The sequence below is a fragment of the Sus scrofa genome, chromosome 14 (assembly GCF_000003025.6).
Source record: "Sus scrofa isolate TJ Tabasco breed Duroc chromosome 14, Sscrofa11.1, whole genome shotgun sequence".
In the NCBI taxonomy this organism is placed as follows: domain Eukaryota; kingdom Metazoa; phylum Chordata; class Mammalia; order Artiodactyla; family Suidae; genus Sus; species Sus scrofa.
In genome coordinates this window covers 137,158,849-137,171,241 of record NC_010456.5, presented here as the reverse complement: position 1 = coordinate 137,171,241, position 12,393 = coordinate 137,158,849, and the positions used below count along the sequence as shown (strand labels likewise).

Here is a 12,393-nt window from a genome sequence, read left to right as displayed (position 1 = left end):
GTGGACAAACCGGGGGCCCCACAGAAAGGAAGCCTGGCAAGGGTGTGGGAACAGATTAGAAAACTGGACCTGGTCAGCAGATAACACGCGGAAATAGTTTGGAACACTAGCCAAGATCAACTTAAGTGATCATAAAACTGCTTCAAAATATAATTATCGACCAGACATTTACAGAATCCACTGGTTATGTTCTCCCTTAGGAATGAACACTTTTACTGTCATAGCAGTAAAATCACATTTTGGCAGGTCTGCCCCTCATCTTTAGAGGTGGTGATGAGAGCCGACCAGCTTTTATTTTATTTATTTATTTTTTTCTTTTTAGGGCCGCACCTGTGGCATATGGGAGGTTCCCAGGCTAGGGGTCAAACTGGAGCTGCAGCTGAGGCCCACACCACAGCCACAGCAGTGCAGGATGTGAGCCGTATCTGCACCCTACACCACAGCTTGCAGCAATGCCAGCTCCTTAACCCACTGAGCGAGGCCAGGGATCAAACCCACAACCTCTTGGAGGCTATGTAGGGTTCTTAACCCACTGAGCCACAATGGGAACTCTTTTTGAGGTTTGAGAGGAACCCAGGCTCAGGGCAGAAAACACAGGGGACCTGTGAGTCCCTTCCCACTGTCCTCTCACTTCTCATCTTTACGGTGGCAGTGAGAAGTCAAACCCAGAAGGCAAACCCAGATAATGAAGTTGAGCCTGCTCTGAACACTGGAAAGTGCCCTGCAGGCCTGTGAGTTATAAATGCAATTTCAGTTTTCAACCTAAGGCATTTAAATTATCTGGCAAAAACCAGAAATAAACAGATCAAGTCCTGGTTTGGGGAATAATTTTTTCTACCAACATGACGTTTTTTTAAAAAAAAAAAAACCCCGAATTTCTCCATAGCAACGTGGTAGCTTTAGAATACATATAAATATATACCCAGCACCTGAACACACAATCTGCACCATTTCTGATGGCAGATCAATCTCGGGAGAGTTCTTTGAAATTAATCAACTACCATCAATGTAGTTTTAAAAAGTTGTTAGAATTCCAGCAGCCCCCATCATGAAATAATACAAACCCGAGTCTGGTGTTTCGCTTATGTTCATTTCTATTCAAAATAAGGAGGAAAGCTACTCAGAGAACCCATTGTGCCACATGTTTTTGTTCAGCAATATTCCATAGGGATCTTAACTTTTCCAACATTTTAAACAGTTTATAGCCAACTCTGCATCGTAATAAGCAGTGTGTAAAAAGGCAGTTCAAATTGGTAGGTTTTGGACAGAATGCACCCAGTCTCCCATTGCTGAGCGTCCTCATTCCCACAGGGGCGTCCCTCGTGGCTGGGACCGCAGCTGGGGGCGAGTTCCGAAGCCAGTGGGGACTGGTCCTTCCATCTGGCAGCAGAACTTGCTGCTGAGTCTGCCGCCAAGGGCTCTGGGCGCGCTCTCGGGAAGTCACGGGCCCAGAGGTTTGACAAGGGTCTTGTCTTCTCTCCCCCCATGTGAAGGATGCTTCTCGCCAGGCAATCAGCCCGGATCTGCAGCTGAGGACATCACAGGGGCTACAACCTCAGCTACACGGACGGGACAACCTCACATCCAGACTGTCCGCCCCGCCTCGTGAACCCAGACTCGGGCTCCTCGGAGACAAGCTTCCACCTTCTCAGCGCATCACTTTGCACTAAGACGCCACTTCACAAATCCAGCTGCTACGTAGAAAATTAGGGGGGGGGTTGCTGATGAGAATAGGAAACGTCCAACTCAGAAGGGGTGGGACTTGGCTCTGCCGTCCAGGCAACCGAGGGCCCCAACAAGAGTCAGGGATTGCTTGCCTAAAAAGCGCATCCTCGCTTGGCTTCTGGGCAGTCTGACAACCCAGCGGCCCCAAGGCAGACCGATCCCCTCAACCATCCCCAGGCCCCAGCCGGCCGAGCCGTGTTGCAAGAAAACGGCTTCCTGAGCCTCCGTCCCAGATTTCCTGCGCGGGGCTGGACAAAGTTAGCCGACCTGCTGGCTTCATTTAACGAACGCTTCCCGATAAGATTCTTTAACCTACTTTCCAAATACCTTAGGACTGAGATGACATCAATATACACCCGGACGTAAATCCCAAGCGACAAGGAAGGCTCCCCTTTGGGCTTCCCTTTACCTCTGGTCCTGCCGGGACAACGCTGCGAAGCCATCCTGGCCTGCAAGGGTCCATGGTTTCCTGCCAGCCGGAAAAGGATTTCTCGAAGATGAATTCCAGCTCCGAGCTGGGTCTGCTGAGAGCTCAGCGATGAGACGCGAGTTTATATAAGAGGGCTGTGTTCCTATTTCCTCTAAGTGGAAACTGTGACAGCTCAATACTCATGTCTTTGCTCTATGACAAACGATTACCTAGGAGACGCCTTTAGGAGGTACTTCTTGGAAGAAGGTTGAAACTTTCCTGGGGGGAAAATGGAAATGGAAATAAATGAGGGATTAAGCTGTTTGTCACCATCAGATCCAAAGGCCTTCTTCCAACTTGCTGTCAGCTTCTAACTTCAGTCTTTGGGAGCATAACTGCTTCACTGTTGGGAGAAAGATATTTCTGGATAGGAAACCCGTGGGGTCCGCGATGCTGATAAAACCCCAAGAACACAGCCAAGGAAGGAAACAGGAATCCAGGCTCTTAGAAAGTTTTCAAACCTCCTGCGCTCTGCATATCATGCTTCTTTGTTCTTCCTGCAGGTTCAGAAACCACATAGGACGTAGAGAACCTGTTCCACCAGCAGAAATGTAACCTCACAGAGGTCTCGTGGCGGCTCAGCAGAAATGAATCTGACTCGCATTCCTGAGGACTCAGGTTCGATCCTTGGCCTCGCTCAATGGATTAAGGATCCGGCGTTGCTGTGAGCTGTGGTATAGATCGAAGACAAGGTTTGGATCCTGCATTGCGGTGGCTGTAGTGTAGACTGGCAGCTGCAGCCACAATTCAACCCCTAGCCTGGGAACCACCAGATGCCGTGGGTGCTGCCCTAAAAAGACAAAATAAATAAATAAATAAAAAGAGAGAGAAAGAAGAAAAAAAAAGAAATGCAACCCCATCCAATATGGGCAGAAAAAGCAAGCTTGGAGGAGATACCCTACCCTGGAAGAACAAGGCCCCTGAACTTGACCGAAAAACCTTCAGACTCGTTTTTCCCCCCTTTCTGGCACAGTGGCTGCTCAAACCAACACCAAGGAAGACGAATGACTTGGAAGAGAAAAATTACAGGTATTGAAATGGAAAGAGCTGGAAGCCTCAGTCCTTACAGAGGACAAGGCTAGTGAATGAATATTCTAAGTTAATTTTAAAATTAAATTCACTGTTACTTAATGTTAGCATTTTAATTTCATTTTTTAAATTATTTTGGTATTTCCATAAACCACACTGAAATTGTCAAATTGCAGTGTCACTGAATTTTACCTACTGGTGGATACCCTTTGGTATAAAAATAAAAGACCTCAAAGAGCCTGGAGAAAATATTTAAACCTTAATTACGTATCCTCCATATATTCTTAATTCTGAAATCTCACTGTGCTTTTAAAAAAACACTATGCAACTGAGACCCACAGAGTTGCAGGCATTGTCCCGTTGAAGGAACATTCGTCCTATTTGATGATCAATACGAAGCACAGTATTACTGCCCAAATCTATTTTGAAGAACTGAAAAAAGAAGAAGAAAAATATGGGAATGGGAGCTGTACTAAAAATATGTGCCTCTTACTCCAGTTTGATGGGTTCATCCTTTAAAAAAAAAAAATCAAATATTAGCACAGAGGACTGTCCATTGTGGCTCAGCGGTAAACAAACCCGACTAGTGTCCATGAGGACAGAGATTCGATCCCTGGCTTCACTCAGTGGATTAAGGATCCAGCATTGCCATGAGCTGTGGTGTAAACTGCAGACACGGCTCGGATCTGGTGTTGTTGTGGCTGTGGTATGGGCCGGCAGCTATAGCTGTGATTCAACCCCTAGCCTGGGAACTTCCATATGCCACAAGTGCAGCCCCTCAAAAAGAAAAAAAAAAACTAACATAGAGGAGAGCCTTTTTCTTTTTTTTTAAAATGAAAAATCAGGGATCACGGGACAAGGAAATGCCTTTTGACATTATGGTGTTGGCAAACACATTCACTACCCATTTAAATGTCTTCTTTAAGCACTGGCGACAACTGCCAAAATTTTCTGATGATGTCAACAGCAACAATTTTATTAACACTATGTTTGGGGACATTTCACTTAAACATCACCAAAGTCCTAGGAAGAGACTAACAGACGATAAGTTGGCACGCTCTCCCCTCTGGAGCCAGGCACTCAGTGTGGACAGCAGGCTGGGAAGGCCCCCAACCTCAGGGCGTCTACACCCCCTGCTCTGCCCAAGGTGAGCTGTCCGTTTAGCTCTAACTGACCCAACAGCAAGTTTCCAAACTCACAAATTAGAAATAAATTCCTGCCTATTAGTTGAAAGCCTGAAGCTCCGGAACAAATCTCTAATGTCCAGCAATGAACTGGCCGCAGGCTGAGGGACCCATGTGACCGTTCCGAACAGAGGCCCTGCAGGAGGACCTCCCGCTTCCAACACCCGTTTCTCACACTGAAGAGGAAGAATCAGAAGCACTTTCAGTGTGAGAACTCACAGCTCCCTCAGCAGATCCTTCCTACTGAAAAGGCAGCAAAGGACGGGACCAGGGGAGGGAGATGCTGGCCGAGCCTACGGGGGAATCAGGTAAGAGGTCAACTCTCTTTTTTTTCTTTTTTGGCCGCCCTGTGGCACATGGAAGTCCCTGGGTCAGGGACCAGATCCGAGCTGCAGTTGTGACCTACCACGCAGCTGTGGCAGTGCCAGATCCTTTAGCCCACGGCGCCAGGCTGCAGAGATGCATCCTGGTGCTGCAGAGATGCCACTGATCCCTTTATGCCACATCCTGGTGCTGCAGAGATGCCACTGATCCCTTTATGCCACACCAGGGACTCCAAAAAGTCAACCCTGGACAGATGCTCATTTTCCTTTGGGGGATGAGGTTCTGAATCTGTGGCTGGTTTGGGACACTGGGAGCAGGCGGGCAGAGGGGCTCTGGATGCACAGGGCAGGCTCACTCAGCTGAGAGTGAGGCAGAACGTGGCCAGGTCAACTCGCCAAGAGGCCAGGAAATCCTAGAGCAGGCGGGTGGCAACGGGGTGTGAGGGGCCGGTGCTGAGCTGAGCACCGAGGGAGGCAAAGGTCAGGCGCTTCTAACACACCACCATCTGCGCCTGGCCTCTGGGAAGGAGGTCGGTCTGCGGGGCTGCCCTCAGGCATTTCACTCCAGCGCCATCGGGATGCTGTGCTTCAGGTGAGCATCAGGCTTAGTATCCATTCGAACCCAGGCAAACGTGCGACACCTCTCTCTTGGGATTCCGGGGCCAGAAGGGATTCCGGGTGTCCTGTGATAAGGTTCTACCCCATTAATACCATTCCGGTAGCGACCCTCTCTCCGATCCCAGCGAGACCGTCTCCACTGTCAATGCCGTTCCGAATCGACAACATCCAATGATTACGCAATAAAGAACACGACAAGGTAATTAGTTGAGGAGGTGAGCCGTGGACGACTTCCTCTCCTCTGCCTCCATCTAGCACTGACCATAGCTTGCATTGTTCGAGATAAGGAGAAACAGCCACGCAACCCTTGATCACAGCAGCAATCACCAAACCACAGCGACTTACAGCCCCTCAAAGAGGGGCCAGCTGAGGCCAAAGCATCAAACCAGTGGCCTTAGACTCACGCTAAACACAGTCCAGGTATTTCAACTACGGCGACGCATTCGAGAAAGACCGTGTCCCAGTAGCCCCCTTTCTGGTTCACTCGCTCCAGAGGCACCGACTCCGGGGCTGACGGTGTGCTACCGCCCACAGGCTGCAGCCACGTTGAAAGCCCTTGGGTGCGCCCCTCCCTCCACGTGCTTAGGACACTTGACAGCTTCAAGGTGATTAAGGTGAACACTCAAAGGCAGTGGTAAATAAGTAAATTAATTAAAAAGAAGGGAGTTCCCATCGTGGCGCAGTGGAAACGAACCTGACTCGTATCCATGAGGACGCGGGTTCGATCCCTGGCCTCGCTCACTGGGTTAAGGGTCCCGTGTTGCCACGAGCTGGTGTAGGTCACTGACGCAGCTCCGATCCCCTGTGGCTGTGGCTGTGGTTGTGGTGTAGACCAGCAGCTGCAGCTCTGATTCGACCCCTAGCCTGGGAACTTCCATATGCATCAGGTGTGGCCCTAATAAGATTAAAAAAAAAAAAAAAAAGGCGGGGGTGTTTCTTTACATTCTAGGACCTGGAGCCGTGGCAAAAAAATTGTGTGATACCAAATTTTTTTTTTTTTAAAGGAAACCCCAAGAAGCTCCTTTTCAGCAGTTTCCCCCACAGCAGATCAAAGTAAGAAGCAATGACCATCCACGCAATTATGGGCCCATGTCCCCAACAGTCACTGAATGTGTGCCCCTGAGATAAGGCAGGGCCCTTTCAACAGCAAGGACAAGTCGGCGAGAGGAAAGCACGTGGAAACTGTGTTCTGGACAATATATTTCAGGATTCTGAGCAGCTGAGCCAAATTCTAAACACACACACAAATCAATGTAACAAAAAGTGTGATATGAGCCTGTTCAAGCCAGTGAAGGCATAAAATTCACATAGAACACTGACCGCGTGGCCTTTCTTTCTCTAGGCTTCTTGAACAATTAAAGCCCACACATTTTTTTTTTTTCACGAGTTCACTACACATTAGAGATCATTTTAAAAAAGTTTTGTACTCACCAAAGGAAAACGAAGACTATAGTCTGAAAAAGAAAGAGAAAAAAAAAAGAAAGCGTCATTTTTCTGCTTCACAGGCGTTGAGAGCTTTAGCCACTGCTGTCTCTACGGCGCTGCACTGGAATATACCCATTCTTTGCTTCCTGGTTTGGGGTCTCCGTGAGGCCTAGGTGTCCTGCTGCAAACGCTCCCAGGGTCTCTGGTTGTCTGTAGTGGTGGAACGTGGTGGTAGCTGTGGGTTGGGAGTGTTGGTCTCCAGCCCTCAAGGTGCTCCATCTGTGACTTACGACGGACACCCCCCCCCCCGCCAGCTGTCCCCTCAGTCCATGTCCCCACAGACAGACTCTTAAAACTCACATGGGACACTGCCCTGGAACCCCATTTCCCAGCTTAGTGATTATTCAGATTGCTTATTTAGGTTCCTTTTGCTTTCAACAGCTTTACTGAGATGTCATTTTCCTACCATAAAGTCCACCTTTTAAAAGTATACGGTTCAGTGGCAGTTGGCATCATCACAGAGCTTTGCAAGCATCCTCACAATCGAATGTCACCATCCCAAAAGAAACCCCATGCCCATAAGCTTGCTATGCCCCGGGCCCATTCTCCCCCGCCCACTGGCCCCCAGCAACCACTTAATCTATTTTCAGATAAGGATTTGTCTATTGCAGAAATTTCATGTAAATGGGATCCTCCAATATGCGGCCTTTAGTGACCAGCTGCTTTCACTGCGTGCGGTTTTGAGCTTCACCCATAAGCCGCGGCATAGGGACCAGTACTGATTCCTTTCTATGGATGGACACATTCTGCTTATCTGTCCCCACAGCTGGCAGACATGACCCTCCTGTTCTTGGGAGAGTGACCAGTACTGCAACCTCACACGAGGGCTGTGGCCTGCACCTCCCTGCAGCTGGATGTCGTCACGCATCTGCGGGGCGTGGAATCATGTTTGTTGTTGTTTATTTGAGGGCCACACCCACACGGCATACGGCGGTTCCCAGGCCAGGGGTTGAATCGAAACTGTAGCTGCCAGCCTCCACCACAGCCACAGCAATGCCGGACCCTTAACCCACTGAGTGAGGCCAGGGATCGAACCGTGCGTCCTCGTGGATACTGCTTAGATTCGCTTCCGCTGAGTCATGATGGGAACTCCCTTGGAATCATGTTTTGATCATCACTATTTTTAATCGCTAATGCAGTGCGTGGCATTTACCACCAAAAGAGACTGCTTCTTAGTCATGGTAGATATGTTACACCAAAAACACTACAGCACACAATTATAACACATTGTTCCACTAATTAAAAAGCTGACCTGGGAAGTAGGTTTGAAGTCAAAGAAGCAGAAGAAATAACCACAAAAAAAGCACAGGGAAATCTACTCAATACTGTGTAATAACCTATATGGGAAAAGAAACGCAAAAAGAAGAGCTACGTGTATACATAGGACTGATTCACTCTGCAGTACACCTGAAACTAACAGAACATTGTAGGCCAACTATCCTCCAATAAAAGTACAACAAAAAAGAAGCAGAAGAAGTAGTTTCTCTAATACTGAGGATTCTTAAATCTACTTGGACGAATTTACAGCTCATGTTATTCTTAATGGTGGAGGACTGAGTGATTCCTTCTCATACCAGAACAAAGGCAAGAACGCCCAAGCTCACCGCTTGTAGTTCCTATTGTACTGGAAATCCTAGTCAATGCAATAGGGCAAGAAAAAAAAAATACACAGAAGTTGGAAAGAATAAAATAGGACTTTATGCTCAGAAGACATGATTGTGTACACAGAAAATTCCACAAATCCACAAAAAAGCAATGAAGGACAATCTGTTGAGTAGCATATAAGGTCCCAGAGTTTCCAGAGTGCCAAGAAGCCCAGTACAACACAAAGCAAATGGTGAGAAACCAAGGGGTGCACTGAGTATTGGGTGAGAGGGCATCATCGGGGTGCAGAATTGCCTTTTTTCTGTAGAAATAACTTATTAAGCGTCCACTTCTTCCAGTCCCCCAAAAGAGCTTAGGCAGATGCAGGAAAAAGTGACTTCCAGTGTTTGCCTGGGGCCAAGAAGCCAGGAGTGCCAGGTACCCTTAATATTTCCGGAAGATTCATGGAAATGCTCAAAACCACCTCCCAACACAAGGAAGAGTCAGTTTCATGTCAAACAAAACCCAATGATACGCAGAGGCTATCCTGGGCAGAAGCACTGCTGCAGCCTTGAGTCAAACCAAAAACCACAAGACAAAAAAACCGGTCACGTGTAGATCCGGGTGGGCCCTCTGTCAATGGATGATTAAATAAATGAGTGAGCGCAGTGGACTCAATCTGAAATGAGTCCAATCGACACTTCTGAATTAAACGCTGAAGGAATCATTTAAACAAAGCAGAATACATGAAAACGTGGGCTCTACAAACAGATCACATAGTGTATTGGCTTGGGGTTCGCACATGTTAGCATGAAACCACAACTACCAGTTTCTCTAAAGTACAGACTTAGAGCAAAAACCAAGCAACCAGAATAGCCTCTGAAGTCAACATTTATCGGACGAACACTTCCTTTAGCCCAAGGCCCTCACGCAGACGCCGGAGCGGTCTGGAACCCAATGTCTACAAAGGTGAAATAAGCACATTAATGAGTGCGGGAGGGAAGCTGGCTCCTGTGGACGGGAGAGGGGCGGGGGTCGTCCCTGGGGAGCTCGGAAGGGCAAAGCCACAGCTGGAAAGGCGCCTGCCTTACTGGCACGGCACTGTCCTCCCAAAAAGGAGAGGAAAGAAGCTACCAGTTCCCTGGGCCCGTCGAAAGCCTGGGCAGCGGTGGATGGCATCTTCCCATCGTGGGAAACAAGACGAGTCCCATTGTGGAGTTCCCACTGTGGCTCAGTGGGTTAAGAACCCGACCTAGTGCCTTGCTCAGTGGGTTAAGGATCCAAACTGCAGCGTAGGTCACAGACGAGGCTCAGATTCTGGTATCGCTGTGGCTGTGGTGTCGACTGGCAGCTGCAGCTCCAAGTTAACCCCTAGCCTGGGGACTTCCATACGCCGCAGGTGCAGCTGTAAAAGAAAAAAGAAAAAGACGTGTCCCGTTTTAAGGATGATAAGACTGAGGCTTGAGGAGCTCCTTCACACAGAACAAGGAGGCAGGGCAGCAGGGCTGCTCCCCCGGGCGGTTGAGTCGATACTCGGCCAGGGCGTCCAGCCTACATTGGTCTCCTCTTCTTTGCTAGTCTTTTCCTTCCCCGTCTCCATTTCACTAGCAAACCATAACTCCTCCTGGATCATCGTCCTCTTCTTTACGCCCTAGTGTCCGGGGCACTACCTTTCTGTCCAGCGACACTGACCCTGGAGAAATCCAAAAGTCCCACCTAATTCTAGAAGGAGCTCCATGGTGGTCCGGGTGACAGAAAGATCTGGAAAGGGCCGGGCTGGCCACATATTTCCTGTGGGGAAAGCAGCTCTTGGGAGCAGCTTGGCTCAAAGGACCGGGGCTGCCTGACCACGAAGTTCAGAGGTCTGGCCCCAGGGCCTGTGGGGGCAGGCGCTCTGCCTCCAGGGAGCAGAGGGGGAGGACGCCCAGCTGGATCCTGCGGAAGAGGCCGTGCCAGGCCACGGAACAGGGGAAGTCCACCCGGGGGGCGGGGAGGGCAGGCAAGGTCAGGCAGGCGGCAGTGGGCACACCCACAGGAAGCGCCTGGCCACAGGGTTGGTCCTGATGGCTCACAAGATACGGAAAGACCCGGTGACATGACGGTGCCTCCAGACCTCGCAAAGAGGAGAGTAAACCTGCACCACTGCGAACCAATCCATCGGAACTGTTTTATTCAAGGGAAAAAATGAAAAGCCTTCTGACTTGTCAAGCTCTGAGATGGACAGAAATGGGCAACATTTCCAAGATCGGACAAAAGCACCAAAAACCTTCCAGTGGTATGCTGCCGAAGGTATACATACAAGATTTTCTTTTAAGTGGGCAGCAGCATTAAAAAATCACATATGCATTTTTTTTAATGTTTGCATATATTTCTACATGTGCAGGATACCTAAAAGGCGTGATAGTTAAAATTTTACGAAGCAAGAGCACACAAATGAACATCAAAGACATGGAATCAGATGCCACGGACTCTGGCCTTGCAGCAATTTTCAGGGATGATCAGAGCCCAGTGGGAAGCTCCTCTTGGGTCCTGTGCTCTCCAAGACACTGGCTTGTCCTGACCCACAGGTCACAGCACAAAGGGACCTTCGCTCTCAGTCCCAGTGACACTCAAGCACAATGACGAGGACAATTAACGTGGATGGGAGCCCAAAGAGCAGTCACCACACACGGGAAAGACCTGAGATCCCACCCCATGACCTGAGATCCCACCCCATACTCTAAAGGCGGTGGAAAAGGGACGGAACCTCAGCATCCTGTCCGGGAACAAGTTCTCTCTGCTTCCTGGTCGTGATTCAAGCGACGGGGGCGGGGGTGGGGGGGGAGCGCAAAATGCCGCTGAATCATTGGGGCTTTGGCTCCTCCCTGATCTCAGACTCCGCCAAGTCTCACAGTTTCTTTGTTTACCTTCCAGGCATCAGCGAAGCTGCTAAATTCTGTATTTTCTAATGCATGGAAGAAAGGCTGGAAGGAGCGGCTGAACGGACTGGGGGAGGAGACCTCCCTGACCATTGCGCGGTTGGGCAGAAGCTTCTGCCCAGCCTGGAATGGGGGCGGGGAATCCTTAAACGATGTGCCAAGGCTGAAGAAAAAAGCCCCTTTTCTCAGGCACCCCTTCTGTCCATCTATGACCAACAAGCTGGACTTCTAAATATTTGGCACCCTGCAACAATTATTCACGGGCAGCTGCTCAGAAGATCCGTGTGCATCACTGCCTGCTTCTCAGGGGTTTTCTGAAGCACAATCTCCTCCCCCCAAGTGCACATAACAGCACCTCTCTAATTACCCCACAGTTGGGGGTCCCCTCTTTGGATCACGAAACTATGCAAATGAGCAAGCCAAGGACCCATTTTTGCCAGTACAAACAGCTGCTGGTTTCCACTCTCCCGCATCTGGCTATGCCATTAGCCACAGCCTGGACTCTAAGAACACAGGACCTGGGCTCTCTGTGTTCCTTTCTGAAGCCCCAGAGGGGAGGGCAGTCTCTCCTGCTCCCCCTCCCATGGCCATCAGCACAGGCTGCAGGTGCAAGACAGGTGCATGCCCCTCCCCCGCCCGGTGCCAGCAGGTGAGGGCTCCACAGCCTGGACCTCCCGTCCTGGCTTGGGTGTTTTTATTTCACACGCCCACTTCTCGCACTTGACACAGATGCTTCTCAGACAGTGACATGTAGTCACTGTCACCTTTTTTTTTTTTTTTTTTTTTTTTTGTCTTTTTGCCTTTTCTTGAGCCACTCCTGCAGCATATGGAGGTTCCCAGACTAGGCGTCTAATCAGAGCTGTAGCCACCAGCCTACACCAGAGCCACAGCAACGCGAGATCCAAGCCACATCTGTGACCTACACCACAGCTCACGGCAACGCCAGATCCTTAACCCACTGAGCAAGGGCAGGGATCGAACCCGAAACCTCATGGTTCCTAGTTGGATTCGTAAACCACTGTGCCACGACAGGAACTCCTAGTCACTGTCACCTTTTA

At 49.5% G+C, this 12,393-nt stretch overlaps 1 protein-coding gene across 4 annotated transcripts in view; it reads right to left on the bottom strand.

The window, feature by feature from the left end:
- Positions 1–12,393, bottom strand: part of PTPRE (protein tyrosine phosphatase, receptor type E) — a 162,797-nt gene that overhangs the window by 93,004 nt on the left and 57,400 nt on the right. For 2 of the 4 annotated variants that reach the window (XM_021073749.1, XM_005671573.3), the window contains exon 2: positions 6,780–6,802. The gene's annotated coding sequence lies outside the window, so the exon portion shown is untranslated. Of the gene's footprint in view, positions 1–2,134; positions 2,828–6,779; positions 6,803–10,133; positions 10,321–12,393 lie in introns of those variants that run through there. The other 2 variants (XM_021073748.1, XM_013983886.2) reach the window with 2 other exon arrangements.